The sequence below is a fragment of the Rana temporaria genome, chromosome 10 (assembly GCF_905171775.1).
Source record: "Rana temporaria chromosome 10, aRanTem1.1, whole genome shotgun sequence".
Classification (NCBI taxonomy): Eukaryota; Metazoa; Chordata; class Amphibia; order Anura; family Ranidae; genus Rana; species Rana temporaria.
The window spans coordinates 60,678,327-60,703,278 of NC_053498.1; positions in this window are offsets into that span (position 1 = coordinate 60,678,327).

Sequence of the window (24,952 nt, forward strand, 5' to 3'; positions counted from 1 at the left end):
CTTTGGACTGTGATCAACTTACACTGAATCTGTCCTGACAATCTGTTCAGTGCTTTTGATTTAGTATATGTTTTTCTGGACTTGAGCTGCTTGCATTTGATAAATCCAAGTCCTCATTTATTAACTGGTTCTTAGATAATTACTGCAGTTTGAAATATAGATCTTGTTCTATTTAGGATAGATCTCTATCACAGCCCCTTCTGAAAAGTGATGAAATGATGACAATTATGAACTGTTTTTGCAATGCCCTATTTTAAAAAAACTGTTTAGCACCTACACACACAAACAACAATGATCAATGGGCAGAATGTGAACGGACATCTAATACTTTGTCAGCAGGTTTTCGGGAGCCCATGACATATTATTAAAATGTATTATGTATTGTATAAGCCCTTAAACCATCTCCCACGTAAACTCATGTCTTGGGGTCTCCCTAGTTACAGCCCCATTGTGAATGCAGAGAGAGTCCAGGCAGCTGCAGGAACAGTAATTAGGGTCTATACATCCTTCACAAGCACTAACTAGGTCAGTATTTCTGGTGGCAGACAGTGACTAAGTGCCAATCTGCTTAATATGAGCATTGTTTATAAATGCTGAGGGTTGAAAACAGGAACGATAAGTCATTCTTACTGGTGTGCCTGCATCGGAATAATAAGGAGCAGAGAGAGGGGGTAGGGAGATCAAGGGAGAAGGGAAAAGTAGATTGTGCTGGAGAGAGATAGAGTTAGAGATCAAGAGAGCAAGACAGAAATGTGAGCCATTGCACCCTCATCCATTCCGGTCATTACGCAGGGCAGTACGTTCATTAGCAGTCTACTCATACTCACTCTAATTATGCAGCATAGCTTCGTTATCAGCGTACGCACAAAATGTGTGCATGATTGTCAGTTTATGGTGACACTCAGAAATGCTGTACATAGTACCATCATGCAGAACAAAAAGAATATCTGGTCAAAATAAATACTTGCTATTTCTGCCCTACAAGAGATAGGGATTTCATTATTAGATATAAAAAAGACAAGAATAGGGCTTATCATTGACTATGAGTCTGACAAGCCTAGCTGTCGTTGGAATTGGACTCTAACCGAATGTTCTCGGAACAATGCTTGTGCTGCTGTGATTTTGCTGTTACTGCAAGAAAGCATCATATTTAGTACTGAACAAAAATGGTTCTGCATCAAACCTGGATGTAACTGTCTGCACTGATCTCTGCTGTGTGGGTAATGTATGAGTACAGCAGTGGTCAGTCTTGATCCTACCAAGCTTTTTGCTATTTTGTGAAATTATCACATTATTTATATCTCAACCACTTGACCTCCAGAAGGTCTTACCCTCTCCCTGACCAGGCCTTTTTTTCTATTCTGAACTGCGCTATTGCGTTAGTGACTCAGTTACTACATTGAAAAAGTAATTAGTTACTCAGCAAAGTAACTGTGACTTTTTTTTTTTAATATGAGGGGAAGAGTAATCAGTTAGATAATGTCAGGCCCTGGCCCTTTAAATGCTTTAACCACTTGCCGCCCGCCAATGACATATTGACGGCGGCAAAGTGGTTGTAGAATCCTGACTGGACGTCATATGACATCCTCAACATTCTGAGCCGCTGCGCGCCCCCGGGGGCGCGCATCGCGGCAATCGTTGTTGCAGGGTGTCAGTCTGACACCCCGCAACACCGATCTCGGTAAAGAGTCTCTCACGGAGACTCTGTACCACGTGATCAGCCATGTCCAACCACGGCTGATCACGATGTAAACAGGAAGAGCCGTTGATGGCTCTTCCTCACTCGTGTCTGACAGACGCGAGTAGAGGAGAGCCGATCGGCAGCTCTCCTGACAGGGGGGGTTCGCGCTGATTGTTCATCAGCGCAGCCCTCCCTCGGATCGCCACACTGGACCACCAGGGAAGCCCACCCTGGACCAGGGAAGGGCAAAAAAAAAAGGGGGCAAAAAAAAAAGTCTGGGAAAAAAATAAATAAAAAAGATGCCAATCAGTGGCTACATCAGTGCTGCCCCACAGTGTCCATCAGTGCCACCCCACAGTGCCCATCCATGCCCAGTGCCCACCTATCAGTGCCCATCTGTGCCACCCATAAGTATCCATCAGTGCCACCCATAAGTGCCGCCCATGATTGCCCATCTGTGCCGCCTATGAGTGCCCAGTGCCGCCCATGAGTGCCCATCAGTGCCGCCCATGAGTGCCCATCAGTGCTGCCCATGAGTGCCCATCAGTGCCATCTATGTGTGCCCATCAGTGCCGCCCATGAGTGCCCATCAGTGCCGCCCATGAGTGCCCATCAGTGCTGCCCATGAGTGCCCATCAGTGCCGTCTATGTGTGCCCATCAGTGCCGCCTATGTGTGCCCATCAGTGCCGCCTATGAGTGCCCATCAGTGCCGCATACCAACGCCGCCAATCAGTGCCACCCCATCTGTGCCCGTCAGTACTACCTCAGCGCAATTGCCATTCAAAGTGCGACATGGCTGAAAGCTGAAAATTGGCTTGGGCGGGAAGGTGCGTAAATGCCCTGTATGGAAGTGGTTAAACAACCTTCACATAAAAAGCAAAAAAAAAAAAAAAAAGGGCGGTTCAAGCAGATTCAACAGGTCAGTCCTCCTAAACAATATGTTGGTTTAACCAGATAGAATATACCGTCTAATAATTCGGTAGGTTTAGACTGAATTAAAGTAGTTTAGGCAGGTTTAAGCAGATTAGACAGTTAATAAAGTTTAACTTTTTCAGGCATAATTAAACGAGTCTGCAAATTAAACAGGTTTAGAAAATTGAAGAGTTTGCTGCTATATGTAGTTTAGGCACTTTTAGTACTCCAATCAAGGATAGAAAACTTGTTATAGTCTGAGATTTCGCCCTTCCACCATCTATTTATTTGCTCTTATTTTGTGAGCTGTTCCAGATAAACACCTGGTTGTTTAAACAGGTTAAGCAAGCATAGGTGAATTTAGCAACCATGCACTTTATGAAGTCAGCTGTCTGAGAGAAGAAAAAAAAGAAAAAGAAACACAGTCCAACAGACAGCTTACAGGTTACAGACTCGTACAGTAGCACACTCGTCTCCTTATTGATGGTGTAAAGTAAAAATCATACCGTTACTTTCACTTTCATTTTTCACTTTAGACAATTTCAGTAAATGCTCTTCATTTCTTCTATATTAGCTCTATGTCTCTTTATCCTACCTTAAATACTTTAAATGCCACTGCCAATCTCCTCCATCTCTGAGAATATCTCTGTGCCTGGATATCTGCCGTGGATGTCTCTGTGCTGGCTGGTTGCAGTAGTGTCTCCCTGCGAGGTGGATCTCCTACTCACCGCCACTACTTCTGGTCTGTCACCACGCTGCTTGGTGTCTTGCCAATTTCAGCCACAGGCTGCAGGCTGTTCTCACCAGCCATCACAGCTCCACACAGCTCTACATACCGACCAGGACCATTTACCGTCCACCCCCGTCCCTCAGCATCCACACCTGACCTGACCTGCGTCCGCATCAGGCCCCTCCCTCCTGAGAGAAGCAATTACTCTGCTGCCATCTAGTGGCGGTAGATGTCATTGTGGTAACGCCGCCCAAGTAATGGGAACGGCGTTACCGCGAGGGTAAATGTAATCAGGTAGATTACTCGTTACCCTCAAAAGGTGCATCGTTAGGTAACAGCGTTTATTTTAACGCTGTTACTTACAACACTGACCACGACTCATTCTTTTTAGTAATGCCCATGTTGAGGGTTAGGACCAAAAAGTCTTAAATGTGGAGACCGTAATAGGTTTAGATTGGAATGGTCTGGCAAGGAATGAATCTGGGTTAGCGGTGATAGATTGCTTGGGATATAAATTGCTTTTGTCCACTATGGATTTCATTAGAAACAGCTCTAAAAAATCAAGGGGGGCTAAAATCTGCTGTTTCCGCCTGAATTCTGACTTGGCCAGTGAATGGGGGGAAGTACGGGTGCTGCAGAATCTATGGGCTGCCAATCAGGATTGGCATGCACCAGGAAGGGCACTATGGGCTCTACTGCCTGCGTTCAAATTCTTTATGGCTGTGGGATGCTACTTGTGCTAGCCATCACACCAGCTTGGACTTCACTTATGGGATACGCCAAGTGACCAAGTGTTCCTGCAGTGCTGGTATGTATAAGACCAGGATGTACTATGCCGCTGGTGTTCACCAAAAGGTAGAGAGGCTCTATTACTGGCCCTCTTCTGCATACGAAAATCATCATGCAAATTGTACCACCTCAGCAACCTGGGTCAGGGATCTGGTATGCCTTACCTTAGCAGGGACCACTACTCCATCGTCTGAGCTATCTCTCAGGGTGCTGCTGCTCTCTAGAGGTTTGTATACTGAGGACTCCCCATCACTCTCATCTATCATGCACAGTATCCTGTACTGTACCTTTTATTGGAAATTTTGACCACTAAATTTATAGGTACCTAGTGCAACTCATGAGTAAAAGAGCACCTGGCTACCAGGGACTGTTTAAACCGCTACAAAAAAATATACCTGCTAGTGCTCTAACTCTGCGGTTTTGTGTACTGTGTATCAGAAGTGACAGTGATCTACTGACACTGCACTTGTGGGGGGCGTCTAAACGCAGGTGCTGGCAGGTGTCAGGGCTGATCCTGCATTTTTGGGCACACTATACTATTTGGTATAGTTCTGATCTGATCAAAGATATTGATCCATTCAGACACTGTATTAGTAATGGAGGTTTATAGTGTGTGTGTGATACTAAAAATCAAAGAGTTACAATGTATTAGTGAATATGTGATGGGCAAATTGATGCTATCTAGGATTGACACTGATTCTAACGCTATCTGGCGTCACCTGTGACACTAATACAGTGATCAAAAATCTGTACACTGTGACAGGGCAGTAAAAGGGTTAACTGGGGGGGGGGGGGGCGATCAGGGGGTTAAAATCTATTAGGGAATATGTGGTGGGCAGAGTGAGGATATCTGGGTTTGACACTGCCGCTAACGCTATCTGGCGTTGCCAGATAGGTGACAGGGGAGTGAAGGGGTTAACTAGGGGGGTGATCAGGGCATTAAATGTGTCTAACTGTGTGTTTTGTTGTTTGTCAGTGTGCTGCTTTTACTTACTGTGACCATTATCTTCTACAGGCACATGCTGATCTCTGATTCACCAAAACAGATCAGCTGGTCCAGGTCAAAAATCATTGGCCTGGGCCTGTTAGGTTTTCTGTGCTGGAGCGAATCATGGCACTGTCAGGCCTCAGGAACATGAAGAGATTGCAGATCACGTATAGATGATTTGGTGCAGAGCTGCCACCCTGTAGTAGTAACACTGCAATGGGGTGATCAGCAACTGGTTACAGTGATTGCAAACCCTTAAATATCCTTTGCCATGAAAATTAACTTAATCCCATAAAAAAAAAATTCCACTGCATTTGGGGATGTCAGAGGTCTGATATCTTACCAAAGCACACAGCTGATTAAAAAAAAATGCAATAAATATAAAAAAATATATAAAAAAATATATAAAAAATGTAATTGTAAAAAAATATATACAATAAGAAAACTACTGACAACACGCCCCCCTGCCTTACCAACAATGTTCACTGCCCCAACCCCCTCCCACAAAAAAGCATTGTGAAAAAAATGGAATTGTAAAAAAATCAATACATACAAATAAAAACTACAGACATCATCCACTGCTCTACTGACACTGTCCACTACACTCACTCCAATAATTGTGAAAAACAAAAAATACAAACATAAATTGTAAACAATTATTAAAAAAATAAAATTGTAAAAAAAATTGAAAAATATTAGGGCTGTTACTGATTAAAATGTTTGTGTTCGATTAATCGATTTTTTTTAATCGATTAATCGACTAATTTCGATTAATTATAACGCGTATACAGATCCAACTACTTTTAGCTGATCTCCTTGCAGGCTGATTCCCAGTGCAGCTACCAACCACTGGAAAAATGGATAGCAGGATACAAAAAACACACAGGCAGCGCTCGATGGGAATAGCATTAAAACTTTTATAGTCTTCAAGTAGGTAACAAAATAAACATTGCACTAGAGATAAAATCGATGTAGCTACATAAACTGTAAAAATGGTACGAGTAATACCAAACGGTAGCAAAAGCAGTCATAAAAACATGTAGCTAAGTATGATACTGGTATAAAAATGTGTACAACGATACCACTGCTGAATCCAGATGAGGAGGGGTTAACATCAGTCCGTTGGCATGTAGATTTCCCGTGAAGGGAACTATCACAACTCCCAGTGGATGGCTGTGGAATCCCAGGTAGATAGAGGGAAGTGATAGAGGGAAGTGTGACAGCCTTTGCGTGTGGCAGATAGTAAGGTCCCGCCGACATGCAGATATGAAGGCACAGCAAAGGAGCCCTTCAGTTGGACATGGCAAGCCCTGCCGTTGTCCGTGACTTCACCGGATCTCCGACGGGAACTCCCTGAAGGCCGGGGAAGCCAGTGGAGAGGTGAGTACCTATCAAAAGAATTTTGATCGATCAAAAATTTTTTGAGCAATCAAAAAAATGTAAGATTAATCAATGAATTAATAGTTAATTTTCACAGCATTAAAAATATAAAAAAAATCTGACACTGTCTGTGGCTCTACCGACACTGTTCACTGCCCTACGAACACCATCCACTGACGCCAAAAAAGCATTAATAAAAAAAATACAAAAAAAAAAAATGTTATTGTAAAAATAGAATAATAAAAAAGAAGAATAAAAATAAAGAACCACTGACACCGTCTACTGCCCTACTAATACCATTGTGCACATACTACCCACCGCTGTACACTCCACACTCCTCATGTGCATATTATACCCACCTACATACACTCTGCATTCCTCTTCTGCACATATTACCCACCTTCATACACTCTGCACTCCTCTCCTGCACATAATACCCACCACCATACACTCCATACTCCTCTTCTGCACATAATACCCACCTCCATACACTCCACACTCCTCTTCTGCACATACTACCCACCACCATACACTCCATACTCCTCTTCTGCACATAATACCCACCTTCATACACTCCGCACTTCTCTCCTGCACATAATACCCACCTCCATACACTCCACACTCCTCTTCTGCACATGCTACCCACCACCGTACACTCCACACTGTACATTCCCTATTTAACATTGCTGCATTCTGCACTATGTAAGTCACTGAGGCACAGAGGCACAGAACTCTGACTCTGAGCACTGCATCCTGGGGTTAAAGGTCACATACCCCTCCATACTCATCCATAGCCAGAAGTACCTGATATTTCAGAGGGGCTTTGACAAAAAAACTAATTGACAGAGGAGAACAATTAAAATGAGTATTACCAGAAGTAAGCTGTCATAAGAAGAACCTGCAGGTTTTGCCCTTAATAGGTCTGATTTATTTTACTACTCCCAGAACACCCAATGACTGTTTGCTTTTAGTTTCATAAGCCACATATGAAAGCACACTGGCTCTAAGGTTGATGAGCTTGATGAGAAACTTTTGCTTGCCTAAGAGTACAAGTAGCTGCCTTCAAAAGAAGCCTCATGAGCCTTTGCTTGTCCTTATTGAAGCATATGTCTGACATTTTGTCTCTCTACAACATCTTTTATCTTAATTATATTTTCCAGAGTGAAATGATTACCTGTGCATATCGCAAAACTGAAGCATCAGCCAAATATACAAATCTACATCCTCGCTGTCTCATGCTTACTAAGCCTTATCATGCTGTTTATCTTCATCCTGTGTGTATTGGTATATTGCTGTTTAAAAATTTGAATCTCTGCATTAATGTATTAGTTTGAACTATATTCACTATCTTTATGGAAAGATTCTACTCGCTTCATTGTCATAGTTTGATATTTGCTTCCAACATACATTTACACCATAAATAGAATCATTAAAAAGTCTGCTTTACCTGTTGACAGGAATTACTAGTGAGAAATGGGGGAACAGGCAAAACGTAAAGCCATTTTTCAAAGACATGCAGTAATTTCTCAAAAACAAACATTAATTCATCAAATTGTGTGGCCATTTATCACTTCATGCAGTAATTAATAAGTGCATTCTGACAACAGTATTTACAGTGCATTCATGAATTAATTATTTAAAACTGACATTATACGGTAATTTATTAGTGCATGTACAGTATATGGAATTACAATTCATTTTCATAGATGAAGCTCTCTAAAGGAACAAACAGACAATTAATTATTCCATAAGCCTTATCTGCAATAAAAACTGCAAATGTAATCACATCTGCTTTGTAACAACACAATAACATTGTAGAGCCAATGTTTATTAAGTGCCAGTATTTTTGGTTTCAATTAGTAAGTACTCATTGAGCTCTATAAGTAATGACCTTTTTTCAGCATAGCTGAAATGTAATCATGTTAATGAGGTGTAAGTATATTAGAGCTCCACCTACTGGATCAATAGAAGATTGCAACAATAGCATGCAGTATTTTGTATTTATCTAATTTATCTATTTAATTGTTTTTAGTCCTGGCCATAATAAACACTTTGAGTGAGGTTAGGATGCAGGCAGAAAGAACACTGACAATAAAAAATACAGCGTAATGGATGTATTTTGCATTTTGTACAGTGTAAACAAGGTCTATGGAGTTTAATTGAGGTCAAACAATTACTTCTTAGAATTTGCTCTATGAGGCAATATGTTGTTTGCCTATATGCAGTACTTATTTTAAACTGTACAGGACCCAAAACAAGAGAAAGAAGAGGTGAATGATAAAGAGTCTTGAGAGTCCTTTCAAAGCCTTATGCCACGTACACACGATCGGTTTGTCTAATGAAAACGGTCTGATGGACCGTTTTCATCAGACTAACCGATCGTGTGTGGGCCCCATCGTTTTTTTATCCATCGGTTAAAAAACTAGGAACTTGTTTTAAAATGATCTGATGGTTAACTAACCGATAGGAAAAAAACGATCGTCTGTAGGCACGTCCATCGGTTAAAAATCCACTTATGCTCAGACTAAATTAGGGGACGGGAGTGCTCGTTCTGGTAAAACTAGCGTTCGTTATGGAGATAGCACATTCATCACGCTGTAACAGACAGAAAAGCACAAAACGTCTTTTACTAACACAAAGTCAGCTAAAGCAGCCCCAAGGGTGGCGCCATTGGATTTGAACTTCCCTTTTATAGTGACGTCGTACGTGGTTTAAGTGACTGTGTTCTGACACGATCGTTTTTTTAACCGATGGTGTGTAGGCACGACTGATCATCAATCAGCTTCATCGGATAACTGATGAAAAAATCCATCAGTCCATTTTCATCAGATGGAACGATTGTGTGTACAGGGCATTAGGTGTGGTGTTTACACAAAGGAAGTCTCATTCACATCCCAGCAAAAGCAGTATCTTGAAGTACAGGGTGGGCCATTTATATGGATACACCTTAATAAAATGGGAATGGTTGGTGATATTAACTTCCTCTTTGAGGCACATTAGTATATGTGAGGGGGGAAACTTTTCAAGATGGGTGGTGACCATGGCGGCCATTTTGAAGTCGGCCATTTTGAATCCAACTTTTGTTTTTTTAATAGGAAGAGGTTCATGTGACACATCAAACTAGAGAAAGGGTAACCGCTCAAAGAGAACCAGATAATCAAGTTCCTATGGTCCGAACCTAGGGTGCAGGCAATGCAATCAGAATGCAGGTTTGAATACAAGAAAGGGCTGGGACAGCCGCACTCCAAAAAAACTTCTCCTTTTATTAAAAATGGATCACAAAATACATGCCACGGCCAAAAACAGAACAAAAAAGCTGACGCGTTTCGCACTGTATCTCAGTGCTTATTCATAGCTAGTGTGCAAACAGTAAAATGACAGAATAAATACCTTACAACACAATGGGTGGGAGGGGGCTCTGAGAACAATTGAGTTGATCAGAGTCTCCTGTGGGTTTGGGTGTGTCTCAACAGGTAATCAAAGAGTGTCTCATACAAACCCATCATGGGTAAACAATCATAAAATAATGTTTTTTGTGTGTTGACCCAAAAAGCAAGAGACAAAAAGAAGAAATAAATAAATGAAAAAAGTAAAAAGTGAAAAGTGAGAGTTTTTGTTCTGTTTTTGGCCGTGGCATGTATTTTGTGATCCATTTTTAATAAAAGGAGAAGTTTTTTTGGAGTGCGGCTGTCCCAGCCCTTTCTTGTATTCAAACCTGACACATCAAACTTATTGGGAATTTCACAAGAAAAACAATGGTGTGCTTGGTTTTAACGTAACTTTATTCTTTCATGAGTTATTTACAAGTTTCTGACCACTTATAAAATGTGTTCAATGTGATCTCCAGTGACATGCGGTCATGTCACATGACCCTCTTCCTATTGAAAAAACAAAAGTTGGATTCAAAATGTCCAACTTCAAAATGGCCGCCATGGTCACCACCCATCTTGAAAAGTTCCCCCCTCACATATACTAATGTGCCACAAACAGGAAGTTAATATCACCAACCATTCCCATTTTATTAAGGTGTATCCATATAAATGGCCCACCCTGTAGTATAAAAAGTATAGATCGGAAGACTTCATTTCATCATTAAGGAGTCTTTACATGAGCATTTGCACACTGTAAAAGCAGAACTACTGGCATTTACTAAATAGTTAGCAATGTTTCAGCCACTCACCAGTGACAGAATATGGGCGTGCACGTCTATGTCATCAAGTACAATGCAGGACCAATGTTAGCCACTAGTACTGCATTGTACGTGATGTTGTCAGTGAGAGAGTTGGTGAGGTGACAAGACTGGTTGGAGATCAGCAAGAAAATAAGCTTTTGGAAGACCAAAACCAATGGGGAATAAAACTGTGGGACTATAGATTAATGCCTCGTACACACGATCAGTTTTCCCGACTGGAAAACGGTGAGGAGAGCTTTTGGCCAGTAATCCCGGCCGTGTGTATTCTCCTCACAGTTTTTCTGACGGGAAAACTGCCCAAAAACCGCCGGACAAAAAAAGAGAACCGGTTCTCTTTTTTCCCACCGGGAAAACCGTCAGACTTTTGCCCGACGTTTTTTTTTGCAGTTTTCCTATGGGAAAAACTGTGATGGATCATACACACGGCCGTGATTCCCAGCCAAAGCTCCATTGCAGTTTACCTGTCAGAAAAAACAGCCGTGTGTAGGGGAAAAACTGAACCAAGCAGGTTCTCGGCTTTCCCCTCTGGATTTCCGACGGGAACTTTTCCCGTCGGAAATCCCGTACGTGTGTACGAGGCAAAAGTCAAGTATAACTCTGTATTAAATCATCACTTAGAAAAACAAACACAATACTCTGTATCACTGAGAAGGAAATTGATGTTAATTATTGTATTTATGTGTAAAGTGAGGCTTTAATATCAAGTATATATTCTGCTATGTTAGAGAGAGGTTGCCACAGTAGTGACACTGACAATTCATAGAAACTCTGCCAAGTTAAAGATGAAGCTTATTCTTATTTTTTCCTGCTTCACATTTATCCGAATAAGTATTGAAAAAAGATGAAAAAGTAAAGTAAACAAATAAAAGTCTAACATCAGTATCTTTACATACAAATTATTTTAGATAGAGGTTCAACAAAGAGCCAGAGAGCCATGGTACAAAATATAAACAAAAGCATCATCATAGCTAAAAACTTTTGAGGATCCCATTCAAGCATATAATTAAACAGAACTTGTGTCTTGTTTTGGAAGAAAAAGGCACAGTGAAAAGGTATTTGCATTTCCTGAGATTGAAAAACCCTAGCTAAAAAATCCAAAAATGAATTATAACAACCAAAACCAAGCCTTTCATGTTATCTACATAAAGGAAGTTTCAGTAGTAAGCCTACTGGAAGTTCAAACGACAGAAGGCAGAGCAGTAAAAGGGATATGAGGCAAAGAGAAATGCTTCTAAATTCTGTACCGGCTATAATATGAGCACATAGTAGTAAATGAGGGGATAGAATGCTGGTCATACTGTACATGTATTTTTACATGTACATGTATTTGTTGGATTTTATAGTTTAATATTACCATTATGTTTTTTAAATAATAAAAAACACAAACACTGTTTGAGCCATTGTTTGCACAAAATGAACATTTTGATGTGTAACCAATACATTTCTTCAGGTCAAATCCGTCCTGTTGAAAAATGTGGTCAAATTCAATCAAATATTTTCTCTGTTGCTTTAGTTGCTTTTGAGGGAAAGATTGTTTGTAATTATCATATCAAGGATAGCATTTGTATTTATTATAAAATTATAAACAGCATTATCGTTAACCTAGCTGGGCAAAGGTGTCTAGGTTTGGTTACTCAAACCCATAGTAAAATCCAAATATTGCAAACTAAAATCTGAATCACATTTAAGTCTATTGGAGCCAAATCTAGAACATCTTACCATTTTCAAAGCTAATAGGCAAGGGATTGTCAACAAAAATACCATTCAACAGGGAGAGGGTTCACCTATTAATGAAACTTTGAGGGCAGCTAGGAAAATAACGATACTTTCAACTACATGCATGCTTTATGTGTTTTACGGAACTGTACGATTCTCATCAGCAACACTATATTCTGGTATCACATATGACTGGTAGTTGATTTTTTTGTACATTTTACATTTTTGTTTTAAATAAGTGCAGAAGCACCCCAATTTAATTCATTACAACTTAAAATATTTTTTTTCTGTTTTCTTTTGGTTGCAACACCTGATTTTCCTGTTCTCTTTGTATTGCTTCCTTTGTGTGAAATTCACAGTGTCCCTGACAGTCCCTTTACTTTCCTATTAGAAATTGACCACACTAAGCATGAGAACACATGCTCTCCTCCAATGATCAGACTTGTTCTGACACACTGCCCTGAACAGACCTTCACTGGGAAGCTCAGTGTGCTGTTGCTTCTCCTCCCCCCAGCTTTTATGCAACTGAGAACAGAGGGCTATAAAAAAGGGAAAAATAAATTATATATATTGCTTTTAGATCTATATACAAATGTGTTGCTTTTGATTTCAATTTTAAACGGAATGGGTTCTTTTAGACGGTCATCATTTACAATTACTTTAACAAACTGGTCACATTGCACCTTTACTGTAAACTTACCCCCACCCCCTCAAAAAAAAAAATCAGATACAGTGGACCTCTGAGGCCTCGTACACACGGCTGAAAAAACCCAGCAAGAAGCTTGCTGTTTTTCTTTTTTTTTGCCGAGGAAACCGGTCGTGTGTACACTTTTCAACGAGGAAACCGCCGAGGATCTAGTCGGGCCAAAAAGAAAGCATGTCTTCTTTTTCCCCGACGGAAATGGGAAAAGTTGGCTCGCGGCTTCACAAGGAACTCGACGAGCAAAACGATGTGTTTCCTCTGTCGAGTTCCTCGGCCGTGTGTACGAGGCCTGAGAATGCAGATTGTACCAATTGGCCAAACTGACCCAGTCAGATGCTCCTTCCAGTTAATTTATTGCTGCAATTAATAGATCTATAATAGAAAAAATAGAAATAGAAAAATTAGCCAGCATAGTATCATTGTTAGTGTAACACAAATTGTCCTTCCAAAGTGTAATAGGATCAACCCCTTTCAAAACACTTATGCCCCGTACACACGTGCAGAATTTCCGACGGGAAAAGTTCCCATCAGAAATCCCGAGGGGAAAGCCGAGAACCTGCTTGGGCAGCCTTTCCCCCTACACAAGCCGGTTTTCCCAACAGGAAAACTGTGATGGAGCTTTGGCCGGGAATCCCGGCCGTGTGCAAGCCCCATCACAGTTTTTCCCATAGGAAAACTGCCAAAAACCGCCGGGCAAAAGAGAGCCGTTTTTCTTTTTTTGTCCGGCGTTTTTTGGGCAGTTTTCCCATCGGAAAAACTATGAGGAGCATACACACGGTCGGGAAAGCTCTCCTCGCAGTTTTCCCGTCTGGAAAACCGGTCGTGTGTACAAGGCAAAATTCCCTGAATACTGATTTGAAATGGACTATTAACACACCACAAATGAACTAAAAATGGACATGCAAAATGAATAGTACTGCAACGTCCTAGGGTATGTGTGTTGCAGTCCACTGCAGTGGGGTGCATTGTCCACCATTTATATTAGTGCCCCGTAGAGCATTCAAAAAGAATGGCACTGCAGCATAACGCCTTAGTATGTGCATTACCATAACGCAGATATCAATGGGCCCAAAGCTTTCAAAATTTTCTTAACACACACACGTTTCTGCTCACCTTCTTCACATATCTTCTTCAGAACTTCCTATTGAATTTGTTTGTATTAGTACCTAACCATACATTCCTTTAATTATTCTATTTTTTTTTGTACAATCATGCTTTCTCTTTCTCATTTGGACAGTAAAAATTTGCTTGTACTCTAAAAGGTATGAAAAACAGCAGCTCTGCATCTCTGGTAGTTAACGGGTGCTGAAAGTTAAATGGATTTGATTTTCTTTGGAAAGCAGAATTGCAGTTTTAAGCTTGAAGATTTAATGTGTATTTAGTAGCATATCACAGGCGGGTTCATGAGAAGAATGGCAGCATTATGCTGGTGAAATTTAATTTTTAAGTAAATCTTTCATGGGAGAATTAATTGCAGCAGTGTGCAAGGCAGCTGAAAAGGAATCATCTGCAAAGAAAGGCATTAATGTGCACAAGTTACACAGATGATTCCATGCTGGTGAGATTGAAAAGTGGATTTAAAAATCTAAATCCAGAGTTACAAACAGGAAAAAATGCTGAGGGAAATTCAGGTGGTAGGCTGCCAGCAGAAATAATAATACAATTATCTACTGAAATTAATGATGACTAATTTTAAATATATTTGCAATATGTATTATTGATAGCACTATCAAGGTAGATCATATATTGAAAAGCAGCTTATAGTTGAGCTAAGAGAAATATGGGAGCTGCGGTTGCTGATCTTTTCTTCTGAGAATGCTAATTGCTTAGCTAGAATGCTGAAACAATGTATGGATTATAAGGTAAGGAGGTCTGACTTTACTTGTTCAGGGTCAGTGATTCAAAATGTAAAAAAGTCAAAAGGCAAGTATGTCAGCCAGACAACTACGTTTTGCAAGAGTAATGGTTATATTTCAGTCATCGTAGGTTTAATTTAGAGTGAATCTGTGAAAACAGAAATATGGGAGATGCCACTACTGACTTTTTTTTAAATGCTGCAGGCTTTGGGACTGTCATCCTTATCATTTCTTTCCGTCTTACCTAGTAAATCAGTGACCTGATGTAGCACAGCTTTGTAGACTTCTTGGAAAATCTGACAGATTTTCTTTCTCCAGAAAGGACCTCAGAGCAGCTGATATGACATTGAGCTCAGGAACTTTCCCATGCTCCATAAGGACCCAGAGTAGGGATGAACAAACTGATTCATGTAAGCCAGAGGTTGTACAATCAAAGATTGATACCACTCCCGTGCCCCAGCTGGCTGATAACACCAATAAACAGGTGCTGGCTGGGTGAGCTTGTCTTTAGTTCCTAGATACAATGCCAACATTAAGCATTCACAGCTGCATGCCGTATGTTTCTAGCTTTCGCAAAGAGCTTTATTGATTTGATGTGTTTCATTCAACAAGTGGGCTTAATTGAAGAGATACTCTACGATTCAGCCTACGTTTACAGTAATCTAGGAATCTTCACCACTGGACTGCTTGTAAGGCCCTGTTGAGATTCACATGGTGAGGTTCATGTTGTGATTCTTTTAAGCGTCACTAGTTATCCCCACACATCCTTTTTTCTGTAGTGTAGATCCATTTATAGTCTTAGGCCTCGTACAGACGATTTCTGTCTGATGGTTGTACACACCATCAGACAGGAATCCGTGCGTACACGATACGCGGTGACGTGGCCGCGACGATGACGTGGCGACGTGCGCGGCCCTGGAAGTTCAATGCTTCCACGCATGCGTCGAATCACTTTGACGCATGCGAGGGATGGCGGCCGATCAGACATGTACGGTGAGTTTGTACAGACGACTGAACATGTCTGACGGACAGGCTTCCAGCGGACATGTTCCTTAGCATGCTAAGAAACATTTGTCCGCCGGAAAACGGTCGGCTGGACAAATGTCCGCTGTACACACGACTGAACATGTCTGCTGAAACTGGTCCGCGGGCCTTACTCAGATGATTGCTAGACAGTGTTTTCTGCCACTCATATTTCTTAATTAAGGGTATTTAACCCCTTCCTACCACCCCCCAATGGCCATTTAGGCAGATGTTAATCTCTGGAAACTGAGGTCACAGACATGCTGTAATTGACTGTCACAGCGGTCACATGATCAGGAGCCTATCCGATCACAGTCACTGGGAGCTGACCACACACTCCCAGCATAGAACCTCAGAACCTCATAAATGTATATGTACTTGGGGGGCTGGACATTAAGACTCAACAACACTGCCACCCGCAACATGCATTACGTGGTCAGCAGGAGGTTTAGAACTTCTGACCAGGTTATTTTGTGTCAGCAGTTGGGACTGCATGATAAGTTAAGGAAAAACTTTCATCCAAAAGCCATGCCTTTAGCTACCATGTGAGCATTCTTGACAATGAGACTGCTTCCTGTCCATGACTGCAGAGAGGACTGTTACCCCTTCAAAGAGCAGAGACTTGTCATACAACATTATGGTGATAGTGTAAATGTAGAGAATCTAAATATTTGGCCTAGCAGCTTCGTCATACTGTTGGGCTTCCATAATCACCATGATATTGTTAGAGAAATTGAGGATTTTAGAATTGAAGTTCCCTTTTGCATTTTGGGGTCTGTACCTTTTCCTACTTAATCAGGGCTAACACGTAACATTTTGCGATTAACTTGTATTTAGATTTTAATATTATGTGGCTGTTTGATTTCTAATTGACTCAAGCTCAACCTACATTTTATGGGTGACCCCAGCCTAAGAAGCCCCAGCTAACAGATATCATGGCCGGGATTCAGAAAGGACTTCGTATCTTGGGTGCATATTTACGCTGGGCGCAAGGGGCGCTTCCGTAGATTTACACGTCGAATATGCAAATTACCTAGATACGCCGATTCACAAAGTACTTGCGCCCGTCGTATTAAGCTACGCCGTTTACGTAAGGCTTACGTCCGGCGTAAGTTTAACCCCTCATAAAGCAGGGGTAAGTCATGTTAAGGTATGGGCATGGGAACAGCGTTGTATTTTACGTCGTTTACGTAAGTCGTACGTGAATGGGGCTGGGCGTAGGTTACGTTCACGTCAAAAGCATTGAGCCGACGTATCTTAGGGAGTATTTGCGACGTGATTCTGATCGGCCATTCATTTACATGGGATCACGCTTCATTATAATACAACATGCCCACTGCCTTGCTACTTTGAATTACACGGGCTTACGCCGGCCCATTTACGTTACACCGGCGTACATATGGGAGCAAGTGCTTTGTGAATACAGTACTTGCCTCTCAATGTTACGATGGCGTATCACATATGAGATGCGCTACGCCTATCTAAAGATGCGCCGATCTCTCTGAATCATGGCCCATATGTCTGCAATTCACCAGTTACTCTTCTTTCACCTCGCCATCTGTTTCCATTTGTTTAAAAAAAAAAGGTTAAATATAAGCTGCACAGGGGGTTCTAAAATCTGCTCCTTTGCTTAGCATCTTGTGCCACTCTATTATCTGTTGACAAAGCCTAACTTTTGTTCCAGAGTAGAGTTGAGCGAAAGGCTTAGGTCGAGCAAAACTTTGGGCCAAACATCACCTGTTTGCCTGAATTTGTGGAGCACTCGATGGAATAATCACCTGCCGAGCACCCCACAATGCACTACACAATGCATTCTAGGGCCATAATTGGATGAAGCAATCCACCTGACCGCTGGTCAGATTGAAGGCTTTGCCAATTAGGGCACAGAGCACTGTCAGAGCCCTTATTGGACAAAGTGATTATGACTTTGTCCAATCTTGGCTCAATGTTAAAAGTCCCACCCCACACTATAAAGGTTTCTTCCCACAGGTGTTGTTTGAGTGGAGATGGATACAGATGGATAGAGCAGGGATCAGTTTGCTACAAGCGAGTTAGTGTGTTCACTTATTGTAACTCTGAGTGTAGATTGTTAGTAAAGTGCTTGTATAATGTGAGTATAGTGTAGTATGTCAGTATAGTCTGTCAGTGTAGTGTGAGTATAGTGTGGTGATCAGGGACACTATAAAAAAAGATTTTTGTTGAATTTCATAGTATAAGCAACATTTTTTTCTGAATGATTAATTCAGTGTGTTGTGCTGTCATTAGCTATGATTGGTCACATCTAATCACATGGTACAGATGGGCTCTGATTGGCCCTGTCTGTACCATGTAATCACTGTGACCAATCACAGCTAGCAACACAATTGTACACAATGAATGGCATGAAAGAAAGCCATCTATTGTGTACAATTGTCAGGTGATCTTCTGTGATTGGTCACAACAATCACATGGTACAGGCAGTGGACCAGTACAGTGATCAGTCACACAGTCAATGGCAGATTGCACTTGCAGCCACACTTGAGGTTTGTGGTTTTTGGGTTTCTTTTAATTTTTCTGCCATGCTTAGTGGTGCAAGCAAAGGTTAAAATATCATGCCCTCTCACCACATAGGAGAATCATACCCCAGGTCCTTCTCATACAAATCAAAAGCCTGATACGTTATAATATTTATTTTATTCATAATTCTTTGTAGAAGTTAGAATATAAGTAATTTGATAAATATACTAGAAAAAAGTATAAAGCATTCTAATATAATAATCTTTTTAAATGAAATTATGTATTTTTTGTGAAACTCCATCCAAAACATTTTCTTTTTATTTTGGATATAATTGGCAAAAGATAGAACCTTTTTTGTTTCTGACGTCACTGTGTAGAAATCAGAATGGCCTCATCTAGTCATATAGCAGTACACTAATTCTACACCAATTCTTGCAAGCTTTGTGTGTGAAAAAAAAACAAAAAATCCTAAAATATAAAATGCAACATATTGCACATAAAATTATTTAATGCATAAAAGTTTTAAATTATTTTTATTATTTTCCACATAAAAACTTTTACATACTTTACAAAAAAACATTTATGAAATTACAAAACGTTCTCAAATTCACATAAATACATTCGTAAAAACATACAATAATACATGTATAGGATCCAGCCTCCGAAGCATGCGCTTAGAGTACTTCTATCTATACCATGGCACATTCTCTTTATCTTCCAAGACCTCTCGGAAACACAGGGATCAGAAATCAAAAGGGGGCAGATCCCGGGCAGCCCAACCAACCCCCTCCCCCCAAAAAAATAAAAATGTAATGCATAAAAGTAATGTACATAGATTCACAATGAAGTTAGATCTGTCATTTCAATTCTGTCACATATTATCTTGCCCAAGGTGCCCCAAGTTGGAAATATTCCTCTACCCTCTGCAACAGGGTTAAGTGCAACACATTGTGGAAGAGAAACAGTCCCTCAATACAGTATATGTAAATAACTGGCAGTAGTATAGCACACCACAGAACCTCCTGTCCCTAATATGCCATGCATAGAAAATGTATGCTATTATATAGGATTAAGGTAAAAAAATGTAAGTGATATACAATGCACCTACTTATCAGTGCTGAAAAACTTGGAAAAAGTTGAAGTGTCTTTGCCAAATGGAAAATAATTTGACTATTTTAGGAGAGCTCTTTCAATACAATCATTTTAAAACTTTGATTTATGCCCTTGTCATGGGGATATCAGTTCTGTTGCTTAGTATGCCAACCCGTTAGCTTTGGTGAGGGAGATCTTTTTGGCCCTAAAATAAGAAACAAAAATGAAAAAAACTCAAGTCAAAGTCAAACTTACAACCGTTACAGAATTTTTATGCAGGATCAGCACTATTCATGGCACACAATTTGCACCACTTAATCCTTGTTTAGCAGGATGTTTGCAGCTACAGAGTCACTGTCCCTGATTTCAAAGAACTGTCCCGAATTGGAACAATGACCCTCTGAACCTCTTTTCTTCCTCATTTGTCCCTTATTTTGGACTTATCCATATAGTTGTATATACAATGCACTTTTTATCTTTCAAAATGTGTTTCCTAGTGCTAAACCTTTAATCCAATTTATAAATTGCTTCATGTGTACATTTTAATATCCAATATAAAGGGATAGTAGTGGTAAAAAAAAAGCCCTTGTGGATTTAATTAACCTTTTTTTTTTGGTTAATTCTCCTTTAACCACTTCTCTACTTTGGGTGTTTTTCAGATTTGGTGTTTACAAGACTAAAACATTTTTTTTTGCTAAAAAATTACTTAAAACCCCCAAACATTACTGTATATATATTTTTTCTAACACCCTAGAGAATAAAATGGCGATCATTGCAATACTTTTTGTCACACCATATTTGCGCAGCGCTCTTACAAGCGCACTTTTTTTGGAAAAAATTCACTTTTTTGAATTAAAAAATAAGACAGCAATAAATTTGGCCCAATTTTTTATATATTGTGAAAGATAATGTTACGCTGAGTAAAATGATACCCAACATGTCACGCTTAAAAATTGCGCCCGCTCGTGGCGTCAAACTTTTACCCTTAAAAATCTCGATAGGCGACGTTTAAAAAATTCTATAGGTTGAATTTTTTGAGCTACAGAGGAGGTTTAGGGCTATAATTATTGCTCTCACTCTAACGATCGCGGTGATACCTCACTTGTGTGGTTTGAACACCGTTTTCATATGCGGACGCTACTCACGTATGCGTTCGCTTCTGCGCGAGAGCTCGTCTGGACAGGGCGCTTTAAAACATTTTTTTTCTTATTTATTTGTATTTATTTTATTATTTTTTACACTGGAAAAAAAAATGATCACTTTTATGTAATGTTTTATGTAATGTAAACATCCCTTGTAATAAAAAAAAGCATGACAGGTCCTCTTAAATATGAGATCTGGGGTCAAAAAGACCTCAGATATAATATTTAGACTTGAATGCAAAAAAAAAAAAACATGTAAATTTTGTCATTCGAAAAAATGACAACAAAAAAAATTACTCTTTAAGACGCTGGGCGGGACTGACGTTTTGACGTCACTTCCGCCCAGCAATGCTATGGGGACGGGTGGGGGCCATCTTGCCCTGACTTGTATCCCCACAGAGCAGGCTGAAGCACCCGATCGCCTCCGCCGCTACCGACGGCTCCGGTAAGCGGCGGAGGGCGCGGGAGAGCGGCGGGAGGGGGGGCCCCCTCCCGCCACCGATATCTGCTGCGGAGACCACCATTATCTTTTACAGGAACGCTCACACTAAAGATGGATACCTTGGTTGTGGCAGCAGCTGCTGCCGTTACCGAGATATCCATCTTTAAAGTGCCGCCGTATATAGTCGTAAGGCGGTCGGGAAGTGGTTAAAGGGGTGTGGCAGGGGGTGTGTCCTATGCCTACATACGTTTGTTTGTAGGGGTCTCTCATTCCCATCTCAAAATGTTGGGAGGTGTGTCACTGTTATCAGAACTGTTATTACAACTGTTTACAATTGATGAGCAGACATGTGCACACTGAAATATTTTGTTTCGGAATTTCGTTTCGACCAAAACATTTTTTTATATTTAGTTACTCCCGAAATTCATTTTTATTTATTTTGTTTTGTTAAAAAATGCATTCGTCCGAAAATCCAAATAAATTAAGGTTGAATCTGTCATTGAAGGCTTACGGTGTCTGTCGAATGTTCTAAGAAGATTTGCAGGAGCAGCTAAACTGTACGACGCCGCAATCATACATTTCCGGTTGAATGTTCCGCCTACAAGCTATAGAAGAATTCTAATGTTGTATGAAACTAGTAATAATTATATTTATAAATTATTATTACTAGTCAACCAACATTCGAATTCTTCTATAGCTGGTGGGCAGAGCTTTTGACTGGAAATGTACGATTGCGGCGTTGTGCAGTTTAGCTGCTTTTCAAATCTTCTTAGAACTTTCGACAGACACCATAAGCCTTCAATGACAGATTCAACGTATGTATGTTTTTCGCTGCTTCGTCGAATCTTCGTCGCTCATGTCAAATGGTCTACCCCAACACTGTCTCTATAATGTTGAATCTTTTCTCTCTATGTCGAATCTTTCCTCTCTATGTAGAATAATCTTGGACTAATAGAGTTAAGGTTAGGCATATTCGACCACATGTTTGATAAACAACAGATTGCTATTGTCAGTGTCATGCCGAATCTCCTATCTATATTGAACTGTTGTAGCAACGAAAATGAAAATAAAGCATTTTTTTATGTCGGATCTTTCGGATTTCGGATTCTGCGTGTTCGTTTTAGTTTGTTTAAACGATAATGAAAATACCTGAAATTCGCTACGAAAATGCATTCGGACGGAAACGAATGCACATGTCTAATAAGCAGTGTATTAAAAAAAATACCCCAACATCAGTGGTCAGCAAAAGGAAAATGTCATGATGTCAGTGGTCAGAAAATGTCCTTATGTCAGTTGTCTATAGGAGGAAGAATGCCCTATCATAGGAGTAAGTGGGAGAAAGAATGTCCCATCATTGGTGTAAATGTTAGGAGGAACACGCAATTGTTGATGTCAAGGGGACACATTTTGGTTTCAGTGGTAGGAAAAATGCCCCATCGTTGGGATTGGTGGTAAGACGAATGCTCAATCATTGTGTCAGTGGCAGGAAAAACATGTCCCTCTTTGCCCCCCCCCCATCTCTGATTGTAATTCCAACACAAACAAATTCTAGTTAGATAGATAAAAACTAAAAACACATTTGCTTGATATGGCCTTGCAGTTCTTTCCCAGCATTGCTAAGGTTAAAAGTGCTGAAAAATGGCAATTCCATAATTAAATTTTTCCAGCTACCTTGTGTCCCATGTTTACAGTTTATGTATGTTCTGTAGATCAATACATCAATACTCAGAAGAATTATAAAAAACAAAACAAGGAGTAACAGAGCCAGGAAACAAAGGGAGCAAATGTTCCAGATTGAGAGACGTGGCCTTGTATGTGTGGGTGGTGGAAGAGAATGGTGGAATTGTGCTTTATTTATACAGTACAAGATTGACGACTGGTGTAAAAGATCGAGACCTAGTTCAGCGGAGACCGTGCAGAGATTTGTCCCTAAAGCACAGAAAATCGAATTTTGTTTACATGTCTTCAGGTTACACAAAGCAAACGCACAAACCAAGCGGTGTTTACTATATGTGAGAATGAATTAATCTTATTTTTGAAGGACTGGTGCAATGCATGAATGCATCTTTTTTTTTGTATTTATCAAATGGCATCTGAGTGCTTTATCAGAACAAGAGTGGCTGAAATGAGCGGCAATGAAGTACAATATTTTGTTGGGTAATTTTCTTAACCCTCTGGGCGGTATTCCCGAGCCAGACTCGGGCTCGCCACGCAGCATTCACAGGGAGTGTTAACGCACAGGGGCGGAGAATGGTGCCAAATTCAAATTAAAAAAAGTAAACAAACACATTACATACAGTATACTGTAATCTTATAGATTACAGTACTGTATGTAAAAAATACACCCCCCCCTTGTCCCTAGTGGTCTGCCCAGTGTCCTACATGTTCTTTTGTATAATAAAAACTGTTCTTTCTGCCTGAAAACTGTAGATTGTCTATAGCAACCAAAAGTGCCCCTTTATGTCAAAAGTGGTTTTAGAGCAGCTAGAAAACAGCGATAATAATTTATAATCACTTGCAGAATTGAGCGATAGCGATTTGTGGGGAAATTCGTCATAAAAAAATAAAAGTAATGACAGCGACAATTCTGCAACTGAGCAAATTTCTGTGATTTTGATTTGATTACATTATTGAATAATTTTTATTTTAATTATATTATTATTTGTTATAATTATTTATAATTATTTATTAATTTATAATTTTGTTTTTAAAAAAATGTCATACCCGGGATGCCTACTAGACTCCTGTTTGGTCAGATTTAAGTGAGTTATTCCTAAGAATTACAGGCCTACAGTATAAAACGCCAAATAATGGTACCGCTTTCAGCACCTAAAATCTGAAACAATCATACCGCCAGGGAGGTTAAGCTGGCCATACATGGTTAGACGTTCATTTCACATTGATACAGAAATGAAAAAAAATGTTAATCAATTATTTTTTGCCATCATTGTCAACTAATTTAGTTACCCCTAACATTTCATCAAGGCCTGCTATTTGAATTGGATCTCAAACAGGTTTCAATAACAATATGTATAATACTTACTGAACAAAAAACACATTCATAGTTTAGAATTTCATTCATTTGAGAAATATTTTCTATTCTGCTCAAATTTTCTTATGGTTGAAAAATGAACATCAATTTTAGCCCACTAACCAGAAAGCACAAGGTTTACAGCAGGCTGCTTGGTTTCACTGATCTCTCAGCAGCATGGTTTTCCTGCATATTAGATCAGGATGTGAGGGGAGGCAAAGGCTCAGTACTTTCTTGCTGCTTGTCATTTCTATTTACAAAGTGAGCACATATTTTTTTTTTTTTTTATAATAAACTCATTATATACAGTGAACACTATGAGTTTTATTTTTGAGCTAGGCACATGACTCTTGCCTTTGAGTCTGAGTTTACTACTGAATACATGGTCCTGTTTAACCAGCAAGAGTGTAAGGCCAGGCATACATGGAGCCACGGGTTGCAGGAAAGAAATGTGTTAGATTCCCCCCATTAACATAGATAGTGTTGATGTGGGAATCCCTCCTGCAGGGCCATTGTCTTCTTCCAACAGGGGGGCTGGTGAGGGTGGGGGAGAACACAGTGATTATTGCTAGCAGCTATAGCTAGTGATAAATGTTGGTGAAACCCGGCATGCTGGTTGTAACCAAGTTGTTCGATCAATCAACTTGGAAAATTTTGTCTGCCCACACACAGTTCGAATCTTGGCCGGGTCTTGCTGCGTCTTAGTGTGTCCATTATTATATATACCTTCAGTTTAATATTTCTATATCTCTACGCTCTGAGCCTTTAAAGTCCCATA